Source organism: Grampus griseus (assembly GCF_964374135.1).
Source record: "Grampus griseus genome assembly, chromosome: 21".
Taxonomy (NCBI): Eukaryota; Metazoa; Chordata; class Mammalia; order Artiodactyla; family Delphinidae; genus Grampus; species Grampus griseus.
The window spans coordinates 32,888,786-32,907,286 of record NC_139015.1 but is presented as its reverse complement, the minus strand read 5'-3'; the positions used below and the strand labels follow the sequence as shown (position 1 = coordinate 32,907,286).

The 18,501-nt window shown below is 43.8% G+C and overlaps 1 protein-coding gene across 6 annotated transcripts in view; it reads left to right on the top strand.

Annotated features, from left to right (window-relative positions):
• The window catches only part of SLC20A2 (solute carrier family 20 member 2), a 104,468-nt gene that overhangs the window by 21,745 nt on the left and 64,222 nt on the right, over positions 1-18,501 (top strand). Inside the window, exon 1 of one of the 6 annotated variants that reach the window (XM_082680292.1) lies at positions 9,147-9,354. The exons of the other annotated variants lie outside the window; for them this stretch is intronic. The gene's annotated coding sequence lies outside the window, so the exon portion shown is untranslated. Of the gene's footprint in view, positions 1-9,146; positions 9,355-18,501 lie in introns of those variants that run through there. 6 annotated transcript variants of the gene reach the window in all.

Sequence of the window (18,501 nt, the reverse complement as noted above, 5' to 3'; positions counted from 1 at the left end):
TCTGACCCTTAAGTTTTAGCTGCCGTCTTCTCTTGGCTGTTGTTAATACTTTTTTTCTCAGTGTGTCTCAGAATTGTCCAACACATTCTAAAGAATCGTAACTTAAATGTGATTGATTCCTCCTTTTCTTCAGTGCCCAGGATTAAATCTTGAAAGAGATTACTTTAGTGAATGATCTCAGAGAGATTCTTTTGGATATTGTTTGGGGTTTAATCTTAATTATTTTTCCTGTCCACTGGCCTACCACTACACTCTTAGGAGAAGATATGGCTTATTTAACACTTTTACACAAAGAACAGTAAGTACTAGTCTGACATCATGATTTGCATGTTTTTCTGATAGGCTGTGTATGAACAACTAGAATACCCTTTGTCTAACTGGCTGTTTATTATCCTATAATCCAATATCATATCTTAGAGTTGAATAATAACAAGAATTTTCTTATTCAAAATCAAAGTGTTAGTTGGACTTTATTAATATGCTACTCTTTTACATGTCCATCATCTTATTTAAAAAGAGGGTTTTTTTTTTTTACTTTTTAAAATTGAAGTATAGTTGTACAGTGTTTTATAAGTTACAGGTCTACCATGTGGTGATTCACAATTTTTAAAGGTTATGCTTCATTTATAGTTATTATAAAATATTGGCTGTATTCCCCACGTTAAAGAAATCTGGATTTATCAAGAACTCCTCCTTTCAGTGTAGTTGACATGAAAGGATCTTAATTAGTGAAACTAAAAAGAATAATTTTTAGTTATTTTTTAGGAACACGTTTTTAAAAACAGATCTGACTCAAAGAACTGGGAGCCGGGCGCGGTGGCGCGCGCCTGTAGTTCCAGCTACTCGGGAGGCCGAGGCAGGAGGATCGCTTGAGCCCAGGAGTTCTGGGCTGTAGTGCGCTATGCCGGTCGGGTGTCCGCACTAAGTTCGGCATCAATATGGTGACCTCCCGAGAGCGGGGGACCACCGGGTTGCCTAAGGAGGGGTGAACTGGCCCAGGTCGGAAACGGAGCAGGTCAAAACTCCCGTGCTGATCAGTAGTGGGATCGCGCCTGTGAATAGCCGCTGCACTCCAGCCTGGGCAACATAGCGAGACCCCGTCTCTAAAAAAAAAAGAACTGGGAAATGCACCCTTTCCTGGCAATTAGAGAGACAGGAAGAGAATGTCAAGAAAAAGAAGAAACCGAGTCTTACAATGTGAGCGCTAAGGTCTAAAATGGGTAATTGTTTCCTGCTTCACAGTCTACAATCAACCCCAATACCCCGGTACCATTTGTCCACGCTTCTTTTTGTGAACCAGGGTCTGTGTAAAGGAGCTGGTCTCTATGTTTCTGAGAATGGCCTCTTGGATTATTATAATTTCTGGGCTATTACAGTTTTAAGAGCTGAGTTGTTAATCCTTCTGTTTTTTTGTTTATTGCTGATATTCTGAAAAATGAGCCCTCATTGGAGCACTTTTTAAAATGAAATATACAGTACTTAAGAGATAGAATCATGTACATTTATCTCAAGAGACTAGGCACTGTCCCCCCATTGAAACCAGCCACCTACTGGATTCTTGTAGCTAAGTGAAGTTAGAATCTCTTATGAATATTTCAGCTCTTCTAATTTGAGGTTGATTTTGAACTGCTTACCCCCGAAGTGACCACTTCTCAGTGTGTCTGGTTGAGAACAGACCACATCCATCCATTTACAAAAAACCTGTTAAAAGTTAGAAAGCAAATCCTTGATTTCCCAACTGTTTTGGTAAACTGGTACCAAGTGTCGTGTTTTCCCACACACTTAGGCATCTTACAAATGCTCGGCGACTTGAGAATGGAACACAGGAGCCCTGAGAACTTACTTGAAATTATTATTAGTAGAACTGGCAGCCTTGGGCTGCTATTATGAGGGTCCTTTCAGATTTACCCTGCAAGTTTCCTATAAAAACCCAGAGCCCCAAAGTAGATTCTCTACTATGTACAGGTGGTTCAAACAGGAATTCCCCTTCATCATTATTTTACATAGGTAAAATAAACATTTTTTAAAAAAATCCATGCCAAGTACTGTTCTGAATGTTGTATGTCCATTGACTCATTTTTACAAGTCTGTTAACTTGCCTGTGGTTGCTAAGCTAGTAGGCAGTGAAGTTGGGATTCGAATGAACCCAGCAGCACGGCTCTATTAAAGAGCTCACCTACAGCCCTCTTTTAGTCCTTACCCTGAAAAGAGATTGTAGGAGCTGTTGAAGTTGGCTTAATTGCTTGTGAAACAGCGTGGCTAAAATAACAGAAATGAATACTGAATGCTAATGTGCCAGAAGGTTTTGGAGGTTAATAGCTTGTTGTCCGATTCTTAATAGTTTTCCTATAATTGGATGGAGTCAACTGAGAAGTGGGCATTTACGATTAGCAGTTCAGCATAACTTGTTAATTCACATTCTGTTCACCAGTGCGGAATTGACAATACAGTTTGATCTGTGGTGGGTGAAATTTTCACTGCTGCATTATCTATGAAAAAGAGGTTTTGAAACAAATAGTGTAAGATTGCAGGACATTTTTACTTATTTCAACACGACAGAATATTTTCAAGTACTTTTAGCAGTATTTTTTTTTTAGTATAATCTGTATTTTCATCTTAAAAACAGAGGGAACTCAGTTTAATATTTGTTAATAGGTTCAAGTAATACAACTGCATTTAAAAGTGTTTTCAGTTTGGATATATAACTACTTGAAGCCAAATTAGACTAGAATTAGTAAGATTTCATTAACCTACCTTTTGAATCATGTGGCTTTGTCTACTTTTTTCCGCCTGAAATCTCAAATTACAGTACATTTAAGGTTTCTTGTTTTAGATTAGCTTGAATACTAATAAATTATAGAGGTTTCGATTGTACTTAATGAGCCTATGCTTATTTTTCCAATGAAGGTACATTTATTACATGAGACATTACTACAGCTTTGTTTGAATCTGGCAGCCGTGCTGTGTCTGTCTAGCAGTTTAAACCTAGCATCTCACGTGCACAACGGTTGCCCCAAGAGAGAAGGGGAGGGACAGTCTCTGATCTTCTGAGTGGAGGCTCATGTTGAGGCACGGGAAAACATGGCTGACCCTCGTGTTCTAGTACAGTGCTCTGTGAACTTCAGACAAAGGAAAAAATTAAATATATCTAGCACCTACTACATACATGTTCTGTCCTTGGTGATATAGCTATATCTGTATCTCTGTATTGATACACATCTGTCTACTGGTCTAGCTATCTAACTATCTATCTTGCTATGTATGCATAAACATGAGTTTGTTTATTTAACAAATTATTTATATATTAAGCACCAGGCACTGTTCTGCATGCTTTACAAATATAAACTTACTTAATCTTCATAATCACCCTATGAAATTTGTATATTGTTATGCCCATTTTAAAGATGATGAAACTGAGACACAGAGAGAGTAATTGCCCAGGGTCAACAACTATTAAGTGTTGAAACTCGAAGGAACCCGGGCAGTCTTGCTCTGGACTCCACACAATCATTGGACACTTTACAGCATAAACTTGGAGAAATTAAGGAACTTTATTAGTGATCTAAACAGCTATTAATTGATAGAGCTGAAATCCATTTCCCAGACATACATTCTACAGACATGCATCACAGCCTCCCTTTTTCTCGTGTCTTTGCTCATGTTGTTGGTTCTGTATAATGTTCTTTCCACTCCTTTTACTGTTGAAAGCTTATCAGCAGGCAGAGGCTCAGTTCACATGCCACTTTCTCCAAGATGCCTTTCTTGACTAACCCAACTAGAAGCCTCTTCTTCTTTTCTTAGATTCCTATTGGAAAGGATTTTCACCCTTTGGGATGCTTACTGATTACCCTCTTATATGGTAGAAAGGTTTATATATATACTGTCATGTCTCCTATCAGATTATGAGCCTCTTGAAGGTAGAACTGTCATTAACACCATTTTCTGCTATAGTCTTGGGCCGCCTGCCGTTTGTTCAAATCTTGCAAATGCCTGGGAGTTTCTTAGTGGCAGGAAGCAGCTGTTTAACGAGTGTTTGTTAAATGGATGTGACTATTAGGAATGTATGGTGAGGATAAATTTTCCCCAGAAAATTTAGAAATTTTAGAATTTTTAAATTTGAAATTTAAAAATTTAAAAATTTAAAATTTTCTAAGATACTTAAAAAATTAACTCTGTTAAAATAAGTATTCAAACAACAGCAGTAATAATGCTGCCTTTATTTTCATAGTCCTGATATAATTATGTTATAGATTATGCAGAATTAGCTGTTTATCAAAGGCTTTAAAAAGAACTGTCTTGAACTTGCTACTATGTGTATATATATTTTTAGCTTGCAAAAAATGCTGGAGAAAAAGTGGTTTATTCTTTGAGTCAGATTTTTCTGCTCATGTGTGTGTAAATGGTACTCTTAATCCATTTCTGAAGTATTAAGACAGACTGAAAGGCTGTGAACTCTGCCCATGTAATCACTCTGAAGGCCAGGATGGAGAAGTCATTACTTTAGCACAGGGAGTTGTAGCATCGAAGCCCACTTATATTTGTTTCCAATTATAAGATGAAATAAATAGAGCACTTACATTTTAGCAATTTTATCATCAGACCATATCACTATTTCATTTTAGTTTGATTAACGTGATAGTGGAGATGACAAAGTAAATGTAGTAATCAGAATTGTGGATTTTTTTAAGCTACAATTGTGAATTTTTAAGAGTAAGATAGACGTAGATTAGTCTTAAAGGATTTCGTTTGGAGGTAAAGGGATGGACTGTTACAGACCTTTTGAAGATTGTATGTTTGTGAGCTTTTGCTATATAACAAGCCACCTAATTCTAGCAGCTGGGAAAAGGAAACCTTCTGTCTCGCAGTTCGGGAGGTCACCCTGGTGGCTCTTCTGGTTGGAGCTAGCCCGGCTGGTCTTTGCAGTTAGCTGGTGGCTTGGCTGGGGCCGCAAGGCCTGGGATGGCCTCCTGGCCCATCGGGCCATCGTCGGGCTGCCCGGGGTGGGGCTTCAGTGGCAGAGGGCAAGCCTGTGTCCGCGTGGTCTCATCCTCAGAAGGCTATAGCCGGAGTCTCCAGGTGGTGGTCTCAGGGCTCCGAAGTGCAGCAGGAGGCGGCAGGCTCCCCTGGGCCCGCCCTTAAGTCTTTGGGTGATGTCTGCAGGCCAAGCCCAGGTCAGTGTGGGCAGGGGCTCCCCCAGGGTGTGGGTACAGGGAAGCAGGAACAGATAGGGGGCTATTACTGCACCACCTGCCAGATATGAAATCTGTGCGTACTGTTGGTCAGTGTCCCTAAACTGATCCAGCCTTAGGCTTGCGGCCTGAGCTGCTCTAATGGAGGAGAACTGAGCAGGCTGTCCAGGCCGCAGGTTTTTCAGAGACGGTTGGCAGACCCTGGCTTCCCTGAAATACTTAACAGTTGTTTGAAGCCCCTTTCAACTTTTTCTGTTTTGAAGCTTTGAAGAATGAAAGTCGGGAGGCTTTCATCCTCACTCAGTAACATCCCAAACCGGTCTTCAGCGAGGACTGCACTGAACGTGGAAAGGGTGCGACCCTAAAGGCGCAGTGGTTTACTGAGAGCGCGTGCGTGGCCGTGCCTGACCGGGTGCCTGGCCGGCCCGGAGTCCTCACGCTGCCCCTTGCTGTCGCACCATTGCCCCTGTTTTATGGGTGGCAAGGAAGCAGACTCACAGGCCCGCTGAGCTGCCTGGGGTCATACAGTTGGTGGGTGGGGCTGCCTTTTGAACCGTCTTACTGACTCCCCAGCTATGGTCCAAAGAAGACTTTCTCCCCAGTGGGCTGGGGATGTTTTTTTCAGCACGAAGTTTTTGAGTACTTTATGCCATCCTCTGAAAACCTGGGGACCGTGGTGAGATGTGAATTTTTTCCCCTTCCTACCTTTCTCCTGCCCTGTGCCTTCACTAGTTAGGCCAAATAACCAGGTGTAATGAAGATGATAAATAACTCAGAGGGGAAACTTTACTGCTGGTTCCAGATGTCATTTTTAAATATTTTGGAATAATCTATCTATGACTGTTCTGGAGTCCAAAATAAAATTCAGAATCCTGAAATATTCTAGGACATATATTTAAAATTTCAGTGGAATTTGGGAGTAACATGCACACACTACAATATATAAAGTAGATAAACAACAAGGACCTACTGTAGAGCACAGGGAACTCTACTCAATATTTTGTAAAAACCTATGTGGGAAAAGAATCTGAAAAAGAAATATCTATATGTATATAACTGAATCACTTAGCAGTATACTTGAAAGTAACACAAAATTGAAAGTCAACTATACTTCAATAAAAAAATTTCATTAGAAATAACCTTCATTTAAAAATGAAGCTGCCCCCCTTCCTTGTGCTCCCATGGCCCACAGCACATAACTGCATCGCCCTATTTACCAGAACCGTGTATTTGCCAGGTTGGGGCTGGGGGGGTCCGTCCCTCCCACTCAGCCGTGAGCTCCTTGACATAGAGACCTTGTCTTTCCTTTCTGTATCCCCAGCAGCACGTCCCAGAACGGCAACATTCCAGTATTCCGGGAACAGTGTTTGTTACATGATTCTATAACTCGATTCCATACCCAGGGAGAAACGCTTTTCTTCTTTTCATCTCTCCTCCTTTTGGTCTGTTTGTCCTCCTTTTAGTCCTTTCTCTTTTCTGAGTCATATTCTTCCTGTTTGTCTGAGTTCCTCGGCTTTCCATGTCTCCCACCCTCTCACTGGCGATATTTATATTCATTACATGTTGAAATGACGGCATCTTGGATGTATTGAGTTAAGTAAAAATGTTATTAAAATTAATTTCACCTGTTTATTTTTACTTTTTTAACGTGACTAGAAAATTTTAAATTATAGAGGTAGCTGCTCTGGAGGGTCGTGATCCAGGCCAGTCCAGTAACGTGAGTTTGTCAGAACAGTTGTCTTTGTCTGGATTTCATGGGTCTGTCGGGCTGAAGAGCCCGGAGGCGCCGGCCCCCACGCACATAGCTCTGCCTCTGCCTCCTGCCCACCACCCACAGTTCATGACAGCGAACGGGAGGCTTTACCTTGCTTTGAAATGAGGCACAGAGATTTTTCTCTGCTGTCACAGGTATGCCTGGAACAAGAGTCCAGATGACTCTCACATTCTTTTCACTCATGAAAAGGAAACAGCAGGGTGACTCGTACATTGGAGGATACACTATTTTCTTTGGAATGTTTTAGTTCTTGCATTTTGGAACAGGTGTGGCCTCTGTTGAAAGCAACAGTGGAGTCATACTCAGCATATTTGGTACGTGAAGAACTGGAAAGCTGCTCGGCGTCTCCTGCCTTCAGTGTAAGGGATGTGGGCCCATCATCCTGACCCTCTCCGATGGCAGATCCTATGCATAAGTATTTACGGTGTATTGGCTTTTTTCTTTTTTTCAGTTTAGGCTAGAAATAATGTTTTGGCTTAGAAACTCTTTGACTGAACTGTGACATAATAGGATAAGGATAATTGTGTCAAAAATAGCGTCTTGATGTCCTCCTTTGGCATTAAGAATTCCAGAGTAAGTCCGCTGTGGATCACTGAGAAGTGATCATGTTAATCAGAGGTCAGCCATCTGCGATAAGTTCTTTCCTTTTGGCGCAGAGTCGGGGGGCCCACTCCAGTGACGGGTTGGGATGGTGAATGCAGGGCAGCTACCATCTCACGGGGGTGAGCACGTGCTGGCTATAGCCGCATAAGGCTGGGCCTGGGGGTGGAAGCCCGGACTGGCAGCCAGCAGTTTTTGTAAACAGCCGGGAGGGGGATTGTGCTGGTGGCTCCAGCTCATGCCAGTGAGAACCAGCCCGTTCGCCACTTTGGGTGGCGTGCCACAGGTGGCCAAGTGCTTCATAAGGACACAGCCAGGTCTTACGGGTCCATGTCACCTGCCTGTACCAGGGAGTTGGGCTGTGAGCCTCAGAGCTCAGACCTGGGATCTGGGAGCTGAGCAGAATAAATCTCTTGAAATCTAAACTGACATATGACATTTTAAAATTGGGAAAACAGACAGCTCTGAAAAGATTTGTAGGATTATAGCTGAATAGTTAACATGGAAGACATGTCAGAGAGAGGTTAGGAGCAGAGGTGGAATAATCCCGTGTTGATTCAGTGAGAAGCGTTGGACAAGGCATTGAATTTCCCTGTTTACCCATCTGTTTAAAAAACAAAATGGGAAAATGACATCTCCCAGAGATGTTTGGAGATTTGATTGATGTTGGTAGTGTGCCTGGATAGTTCTCATAAAGTGTCCAGTAAGAGCAAAATGTGTCATAAGAACTTAAATATCTACACAGACTAGTCTGAACCATCTTGAGTAGATAAGCAGTTCTGTGTCTTTGATCTAAGTTGTACTTATTAAGGCAACTTGTATTTTCCAAAGAAAGTTCCGTGTTACTTCCGGTTTTCTTTTGAATATCAGCTATGTACTTGGGGTCTTTAACTGTCAACTTGAGCTTCAACATGATTTATAGGTGGTCTGTCACCTATAAAGGACAGTTTACCAGTTCCAGACAGCCAGGCAGTTAAATACACTTCAACATGCTTCTCGCTAAGGACGATGCCTTTTGCAAATATTTGAGATATTTGTTCTCAGTTGTAATTTATTAGTGAACCTGTATCCTCACAGCGGCTCGTTGGGAGATGCAGAAGACAAAGCCAGAAGGCAAACGAAATTCGTTCATTATATATCAGAAAAAGAGCTTTCACTTACCGCTCTTTGTTGGTAGACTTACTGGTATGTGTCTTTGATGCCTGTTTAATTTCACGTAGTACCACGTCTAATCATGCTGTGTAAATAATCTGACAGAATATCCCTTTACTTGGTTTTTCCTTGTGAAGAGCATACAGCACTGCCACCTTGTTGCCAAAGTTTTGTCTGATTTGAAAGTGCTTAAAAATCAAGTGAACGCCTGCTGTGAAAAAGAGCTTGCTCTCTCTCCCTCTGTCAGTACTTGCGAAAACAGGAAAACAGCGTAAAAGGAGATAGCACCATGGGACTGAATTCAATAATTAGCATAATCATGATGCTCCGTATTGTTCCCCAGGGCACGCCCCTTGGCCAGATCTCCCATTAAGAGGACACCGATGTTGTCCCAGTGAATAAATCCCCGCACACATGATGCAGATCAGCGAGTTCCTGCCCGCTGCGCCGGTGCAGTTAATTTTAGCCAGGGTTCGTTCTATGAGTTGTAAAACTGTTTACCCAAGTAGAAGTTAGCAAGCTGAAATGTGACTTCTCCGCCCCATGTGAGAGGCGTCTATTTTAGACTCAGGTTGTGTCGGTGATCCCCAGAGAGCAGTCTTTGAAGAACTGCAGCCCCGATTTTCTTTGAAAGTACTTGTGAGTACTGGGTGAATCTTTCAGATTTCTCTTTGTTCTTTTCTCCTTAAATCTTCCTAATGTTGCTGTCATAGTAATTTTTTATCTCTTGGGAAAACTGGGAACTCTGGGGTGGGCACTTTAGAGGCTTCTAAGAATGGTGGCGAAGGGGCTTTCCTTAAATGTATCCTAATGCAAGAAACCTGCCTTACTCGATGTTCCCAAGAGAAAGTATGTGATTCTTACTATTTTTATCTTTGCAAAGGCAGTCTGTGGATTGTTATATACTTTATCTGCTCAGATATTTGCTTAATGGAATGGTGTGTCATTGAGCTCTATTTTCAATGGTTACCTAACTCTTAGAGGGAAAAAAAATGTTGAAAGTGGATTCCTGTTACACTTACTGTGAGCTACAAGTTTATGTGCAGAAATAATGGGAGTGTCAAATGTAATTTTGTAAAACGTGTAGATGGACAGTTTTTGTTAAAGGACGATTTGGTGCTTAAATCCATATACTCCTAAAGAGAAGCCCTTAAAAAATAAAATGAATTTAGGAGGAAGCTTTTGGAAAGTAATTGAAATTATCTTCTGGAAGAATTCCCTAATCTTAACTGCTTTCAATGTAACAAGTCGCCGGCTTAAATTCGGACTGAAGAAAACTAAAGATTTTAATGTAGAATATTTTCAATTAAGTCTGGATCACCTTGCTTAGTTCAAAGTGTGTTTTAATTCAGAAGACTCTGACTTCATGCCAAACAACTTGCTTATGACACAGAACCTGGCAGGAATTTCTTTATCAATTAATACGTAAATTATCTCCCCCCTGGGAATGTTGATTTTAATGAAACAGTTCTAACGGGGTAGTAGCTGCTCCCAGGCGTTAGGGCTCCATCATCTGTGGGCCGGGAGGAAGGCTTGCCCTCAGATGCCATTTTCCATTTGGAAAGCTGCATTTAAAGACTTCTTTGTTAGTATGTATTGTCTGATTTTAAATCCGAACAACCCAAGGTGCCAACAATGAAAGGAAATGTTTCAGTGGTACATTTAGTAGGAAAAGAATGTAAGATGGGAAAATAGAACTGAGTTCTTGGGCTATTTTTAGAAATAAACTTTTTTTTTTTTTAAACTTAAGTCTTTTTATTGAGTAGAAGAGAAACTTGCCATCCGGATTCATTGTAATTATAACAGAGAAGTCTGTAATGTCATCTTCAGCAGTTAAAGCGACTTTGTTCCAGGATATTCTTCAGAATACATACTTTTATCCAAAGAGAGTAACTGTTCTTACTTTCGACTGTTAATAAGGCACCATCAGAGTCTCAGTGGAGTGTTTCTAGAGGTATACTGTGGTTGCGTATTAGATCCTTTTCAAACTATTATTCATCCGCTCAATTGTAGTTTAGTCCTGCAAAAAAGAAAAGCTGTTTAAGACTTATCCATGTTTTTAATTTAACAGAAGGAAGTTTCCCAAGGTGTTTTTACTACAAGGAAGCGTATGTTCTTTTAGGAGGAGTTACTAAAATGCTCGTAGACACTCTCCGAGTGTTTGCTTTTGTGATTTATGCGCTTTGAGAGAGTGATCTAGGCCAGGAGGTGATGTCAGTGTCAGGGTGGGAATTTCTCCTGTTTGCTGGAGCCTCGATTCTCCTCCTGCGGCTCACCCTGGGGGGGGGGGGGCTGGTAAAGGGACAGTGGTCTCGGTGCCCTCCTGAGAAGAGGCTCTGTTGACTACTTGTGACCTTGGCCGTGACCAATCACAGTGAGCTCTACCTAGAGTCACCAACAGGGGGTCCAGATGCTGAGAAACATGGGCAGCTTTGTGGCCTGTGGAAGGAGCCCGGGACCCGTGGTTTCAGCCGTGTGCCGGGCACACCTGAGCCTCCTGCACTTAACTTTGTGCAGGTGTGACCTCCAGCCCTGTTTAAGCTGCTCTCCCTGGCAGCCCGCCCTTCTGTCCTAGTCCTTTCCCCCTTAAAATAGTTACAGCCCCAGAGGCTCTGACAGAGTAACTCCTGATCACAGTAGATTTCTTTTACTGTGACCTCATTCCTAGAGAAGAGTCTTCTGCTCTGAAGCTTTGAGGGGTTTTCAGGGAAGTGGAGAGGAACGTTTTCTCTGGCTCCCCTTCATCCACCTGCGGTTTTTAATAGGTAACTGTGTGGCTAGACTTACATTATCTAACAGGTTGCCTTTTGGTTGGGAGCCTAATGCATGTGCTCAGTGATCACACTTCTAGAATGTTCTTTCAGAAGGGACTCTTGCAGGAATAGGATTTGATACATTGAGTTCCGGATGAAAGGAGCAGTGAGCAGAGGGGTGTCTTCAGCGCTGCCTGTCTTGGGCACAAGTGTATGGTAATAGGATCTGGCCCTCGGCAGGAATGCCGATTGCTTCTGGAAATGCTGGGACGGCTGTTACTATTTAGCATGTATTAAGCACCCCCAGAGCCATACAATGCACAAAGAAAGCATAGTTCCTACTCTCAAAGAGCCCACATGCTCAAATTAGGCGGGACAGAGCCTGGGCCGCGACTTGCACACTGAGTAAACCTGCAGAGCAAGGAATAGAAGGAGGGAAAGGAAGACAAATGGGGAGGGTCGGGGGTCACCCGTGGGCTGCTTTCAGTCCATCTGGGCTTCCGCCTTGTAGGATTCAGGCAGCCGGCAGTGCCACGGGGCCCTGCTTCCCTGTCTCTTCCAGCAGCTGGGGAAGTGATGGAGGTAAGAGGGGGATGGCCCCCAGGGCCTGATCCACAACCGCAGGTCTCTGGGACGATTCCCCACGCAGGGAAGGAGATCAGGAGTTTCACCTGCACCTGGAAAGGGACTGTTTATTAGTCTATAAAGGAGGAAACTTGATACTGCATAAAAGCGGTATAATAAAAGTAATAAAAAAGCGGTATAATAAAAGTAAGGGGCATCTTTCTCCACAGAGTGATGTCTGGATGGAAACCTGAATTTGGGTTCCCGATTTTCTCTCCCTCTTAAACTGATACACGATTGAACAAGTTACTTCATCCCCAATCTGGTTGGGGATGTCGAGTCAACAGTTGTGTTAGTTAGAGAAGTGCTTTGAGCTTCTCTGAAGAAAGGCGTTTCGAAGGTCAACTCAGCATTACTGCAGCCTGTAACGGTGTCAGAAGGGCAGGAATCAGAGGGAGTAACAAGGCAAGCTCGGGTATTGGAGGTTAATAAAAGGAGGATGTGGTATGAATCTGTGAGTCATTTTCCCTTTATACTCAACCTCATCCCATCTCTGACTAAGGTTCCGGGTCTAGTTCACGGCTCCACAACTAAAAGGGACTTGGAGAGATCCCAACAGAAAACCTCACAAATGATTAAAGGGTTGGAAAATGATGCCTCTAATAAGATGTTAGGGAATTTCTGTTATTTAGGCTGAAGGGAAAAAAATGACCAGGGGACTCTTGGATTGTTATTCCAGTGTCTGTGTGCCTCTGGACCAGGGGACGATGGCCAGCTAGTATCCAGTTCTGTTGAGGATGTAAGGGTTCGGTCCAGTAAGGGTTCAGTTAGAACCGTGGTCCTCAATGTGTGGTCCTAGTACCCTCAGCATCAGTACCACCTGGGAGCTTGTGAGAAATGCACATTCTCAGGCCCCACCCAAGACCTGTTGATTCAGAAACTGTGTGGGTGGGACCCAGCAATCTGGGTTTAGCTAGCCCCCCAAGTGATTCGGATGAAGTTGGAGGACCACTAGATGAGGTACAAAGACGAGTATTACAAAATGGGGAACTTGGGTACTGGAAAATGTAAACGGTTTTCCTGAAGTCATCTAAAAATGGGTTTATATTTGTCTGCAGTGTTTTCAATATTCTGTCTGAAGTCAGGAGTTAAATGACCTGTCAGAGCCCCCTCTAGCCCTAACTTTGCGCTGGATTTCCTCTGTCACTGAGAGAAGACTAATAATTACCCAGGATAATTTTGCAATTACTTTTCTGAACTCAGTAGTTAAGACAGTGCCCGTTTCAGATGAGGAACAGATGAGATATTGTGGTAGAAGTCATATTGTGTTTTATCTCCTGCCTTTGCTCTATCACAGTGTCATTAAATAGACTGTCTGCTCCCCGTGTGACTTCTCAGCAGCCACCTGGGGGCAAGTTTGGGCAGCTGTGAAAATGGGGAGCCCCTTGATGTTGGCCCATGACCCCTCTGTGCCACAGACTGCTGTGACAGTCCCCATTTCAGGGGGGACTCTTCCCCGTTTCAGAAGAAGCGTGGGGACGGGGCAGTGTGATGCCAGCCCATCTTCCCAACTCTGTCCCTTCTGCCTGCAGGATGCCATCCCTCGTGCCTGCACGAGGAGTTCCACCTGCCACCTGGAAGCTGGGGACAGGGGGACCTAAATATATTGTGGTAGTGGGTCTCCCTTAGAGCTGGAGGATAGGGGCCTGTTTATCCTGTTGTTTTGTATCCGCAGCAGACAACCAACGGGACACCTAGTAGGCACTTAACACAAATACCTAGTGAATTATTCTGTTGCACCGTCCAAGGCCACAGGTGCGCCGCCCTTGCCCATGTAATTAATGATCTCGAATCGGGCAGCTGGCAGTTCTGACCCTCCCCAGTCCAGGTACTTATTCCTAAGAGTCCCTCTCCTCCCCCCGCAGCCCCCCATTTTGCACATAATAAAAATGCATCTTGGGCTTCCCTGGTGGCGCAGTGGTTGGGAGTGCGCCTGCCGATGCAGGGGACGCGGGTTTGTGCCCCGGTCGGGGAAGATCCCACATGCCGCGGAGCGGCTGGGCCCGTGAGGCATGGCCGCTGAGCCTGCGCATCCGGAGGCTGTGCTCCGCAACGGGAGAGGCCGCAACAGTGAGAGGCCCGCGTACCGCAAAAAAAAAAAAAAAAATTCATCTTAATTTAGTTGTCTTTGCCCTTTTGTGTATTTTTCCTTTGTACTTTTGCTTGAAGGAGTTGTCTGGGGTTGAAAACAAACTACGGAGAGTGTGTCTGTTACACTTTGTATAGCGTTTAGGACAATCTGAGCTTCCTGTGATCAGAGTGAAGAAAGGGTTCTCTGAGGACATGTTTTGCCAGTGTTGCCTAGAAAGTGTCACACCTGGATCACACTGTTGTCCCCAGAGAGGCCACGTCCTGCCTTAGCCAGGCTCTGAGGCCCTCAGAGCTCAGCGCTGAGAACTGGGATAGTGGCATCCTTAGCTTTCATAGCTGCTCTTTATCACACATTTGCAGAGTATTCAACATTCCTTCAAGTGAGGGCAGTCTGGTGCAGACTTGTTTGCCTTGTCATGGGAGACAGAGGGTGAAGGTGGCAGGTGAGTATTCCAAGGCTGTCACTGAGTCTTCAGACCTCGTTATGTTGGAAAAACCTGACTTCTCAGACATGAGGCCGCGTGTGCTGTCACGTTCTACATCTACGCACAGAGTATGTGAGACCTGGTCCCTGTGGTGGTTGCACACAGAGAGGACAGGTTTGTCTTAGTGATTCAGAGAGCAGAGACGACTGACTTCTAACGCCCTGGATCAGTCTCTGAATAGAAAATACTGTCTTTAAAACCCCTGAACTCTCAATAACTATATATCCAGTAGAGGAAATCCAAATGGCTGCTTGATTTGGTTCTTCATGGTAGCAGGCAAAAGGCTATTTTCATTTCTGTGCAAAGAGAAATGACAAAATAGTCTTCTTGGGTATTTCGCCCTGGCAAAAGTAATTTTGTTTCTAAAATCAGTCATATCTAGTCCTCAGATGTGTCATTAAAAATGAGAGTGGTGGGACTTCCCTGGTGGCGCAATGGTTTAAGAGTCTGCCTGCCAGTGCAGGGGACACGGGTTCGAGCCCTGGTCCGGAAAGATCCCACATGCCGCGGAGCAACTAAGCCCGTGCGCCACAACTACTGAGCCTGCGCTCTAGAGCCCACGAGCCACAACTACTGAGCCCACGTGCCACAACTACTGAAGCCTGCGCGCCTAGAACCCGTGCTCCGCAACAAGTGAAGCCACCGCAATGAGAAGCCCGTGCACTGCAACGAAGAGTATTCCCCGCTCGCCACAACTAGAGAAAGCCCGTGTGCAGCAACAAAGACCCAACACAGCCAAAAGTAAATTAATTAATTAAAAAAATTTTTTAAAAAATGAGAGTGGTTAAGTGGTTTGGGATTAACTTTGTCTCATGGTAGTTGTTGAGTCAAAAAATTTAACTTCTTTGAAAGGAGAGGAAAAAAAAACTCCTTAGCTGGTTATTAGACTACACAAGAATTACCTAATAATTCATAAAAGATCCCCAGAGACAACCAAAAAAGGTACAGGTTAAATAATTTATGGCGTTGCTATATAATGCAACACACTGCAGCCATTTGAAATGAAGATGTTGGATGTACATGGAGTGAAACTAGCAGGTTACAGAAAACGTGTATCACCTCATTTTTTGAATGGAAGGCATTTTTAAATGGGCTAATGGCTTTAATTCCTGTTTTAAAAGGAAGGCATTTATATGTACATAAAAAAAGAACGCAGTGCACCAAATATAAACAGTAGTTATCTGTAGGAGATGAGCTCATGCATGATGTTTCTCCCCCTGGCTTTTTGGTTACCTGTATTTTAGACATTTTTTCTTCAACAAGCATATATTACTTATGTAATAATGAAAAACTTTCTTTTCAAAAAGGAACTGTTGTAATTAATTTCTTTTTAATAAATTTATTTATTTATTTATCTTTGGCTGCATTGGGTCTTCGTTGCTGCGCGCGGGCTTTCTCCAGTTGCAGCAAGCCTGGGCTGCTCTTCGTTGCGGTGCGTGGGCTTCTCATTGAGGCGGCTTCTCATTGCGGAGCATGGGCTCTAGGCACACGGGCTTCAGTAGTTGTGGCACAGGGGCTCAGTACTTGTGGCTCACGGGCTCTAGAGCACAGGCTCAGTAGTTGTGGTGCATGGGCTTAGTTGCTCCGCGGCATGTGGGATCTTCCCGGACCAGGGATCGAACCCGTGTCCCCTGCATTGGCAGGAGGATTCTTAACCACTGTGCCACCAGGGAAGCCCTGTAACTCATTTTTATTTTGACTTCTATATTTTATTTAATTCACCAGTGGCCTCCCAGTGGCTTACATAATTAATGCCTACCCCTGTGGATAAAACTAGTACAGCAAAATGTACACAGAAACAATGGTCATTTTGCAGTGGTGGGCTAGGAGCATTGTTCCTTGCCTTACTTTCTCCTTTTCCGTATTTACCAAAATTTTTATATGCATGCATATTATTTTTACAGTGGAAAACTGTAAGGCAGAGACTTGAGATCTTGTTTCTTGGGAAGAGGCCCTCATAGGCTGATGTGTAGCAGTTACCAGTGAAGGTTGATCCTGTTAATTCTGCAGTGTGAAGGGCATTCGGCAGGGGTCTGCTGTCACTGCTGGGTGCTCTGGAGGTTCTGTGAACTCTCACATGAATGTCAAATGGGCCAGGGTCTCAGGTTCAGTGTTATGTGGAGAGCAAAGGCAGGGAGCTGGGGAATCCAGCATATTTTATAAAGTCATTAAAATGGTGTGCCTGGTGTTACGATTACCCACTTAAGTTTTGTCAGGGGCCATCCTTCTGGATCACAGATCCATAGTAGTGGGTGGTAGAACCATGTGCTGGGGGCCTCGGGTAGCGTTTCCACAGTACTTAACCGTGTGGTATCTGCGTGTATCTCAGCAGCGTTTACTGAGGTGAGTGATGGCCCTGTAGGAGAGCACCGGCTGTCTTAGTTACTTCTGCCACAGGCTGCCAGGATGTCCCTGTGGCCTTAATCAGAAGGCTGTTTTGGGGAGGTGTTTTGGTACGGGTGGCCGTTGATTTAAGAAAGTCTTGAGCAGAAGCAGGAGACCTCCCTTTCTACCCGCTCTGTATGGTGAGTCGAGAGGGTAAGTCTTTTGATGGTTATGTAAAGGGCCTCTCATTTCGGTCTATTCCTAAGCCTCGGCCCAAATGAGTGGATCCATCCCCACGTTCACTTGAAGACGGAGGTCTGGACTGAGATTCAATTGAATCCACTTTCAATGGGACTGATACCTTAAGCTTAATTTAAAGCCAAAGAGCTTTGAGAAACCAGAAGGAATCTAGGATCCTGTACAACCATGTTTTGACCTAGTCTTTGGTTCAGAACCTTTGTTACTCATCAGGAGTGTTTCCTGGAATCCTGAGAACAGAGAAAGCTGGTTTTTCAAGTTTCCTTCCTACTGTTTTTATCCTTACAAGGAGCATTCTTCTCCTCATCCTCTCTTTCCTTTCTTCATCATCTTTGTCTGTTTCTCCTGCACTTACACAGTAGGAATAATCTCGTAGTCCTTCTCCACACTCTTGCCTCCCCGAGGAAGTAAAGGCACATCTCCCATGGGTTTATCTTCATTTTTGCTGGGCAGGGGAGGGGAAGAGAGCAGTGGGTGAACCGTTTAACCCAGATAGTCAGACACTCAGTGGATGGAGCCCTGTTCCCAGTGAGGACCGTGGAGGCCACTTACGCACATCCTTGCCACCAAGTGGTTCCAACTTCAGTGAGACACAGAGCTATCCGCACACAGCGAGAGCACAGATGTGTATCAAGATGAATAAGCAGGTGGTCACAGTTTGATTAATAGAAGGCTTTGCCAGTTGAGTGGCACGAAGGAAGAAAGAGAGCATCTTTTTAAAAGGGGTAAAGCAGGGACTTCCCTGGAGGCGCAATGGTTAAAAATCCATCTGCCAATGCAGGGGACACAGGTTCGAGCCCTAGTCTGGGAAGATCCCACATGCCGCAGAACAAGTAAGCCCGTGCGCCACAACTGCTGCAGCCCGTGTGCCTAGAGCCCGTGCTCTGCAACAAGAGAAGCCACCGCAACGAGAAGCCCGCGCACTGCAACAAAGAGTAGCCCCCGCTTGCCGCAACTAGAGAAAGCCTGCGTGCAGCAACGAAGACCCAACACAGCCAAAAATAAATAAATGAATTTATAAAAAAATAAAATAAAATAAAATAAAAGGGATAAAGCAGATAAAAGTATTTTGTGAAACTATAGGCTACATTAGAAAAGGCAAGAAACTGGTGGCTGTCGAGGGAAAGGGTGGCTTTTGTAAGAGCAAGAGAATGAATCTTGGCTTAAAAATTTGGACTGAGTTTCTTCCTTTTTGTTTTTTTGTTTGTTCATTCCCTTTTTGTTTTGTTTGTTTTTGCCTTTACTCTGAA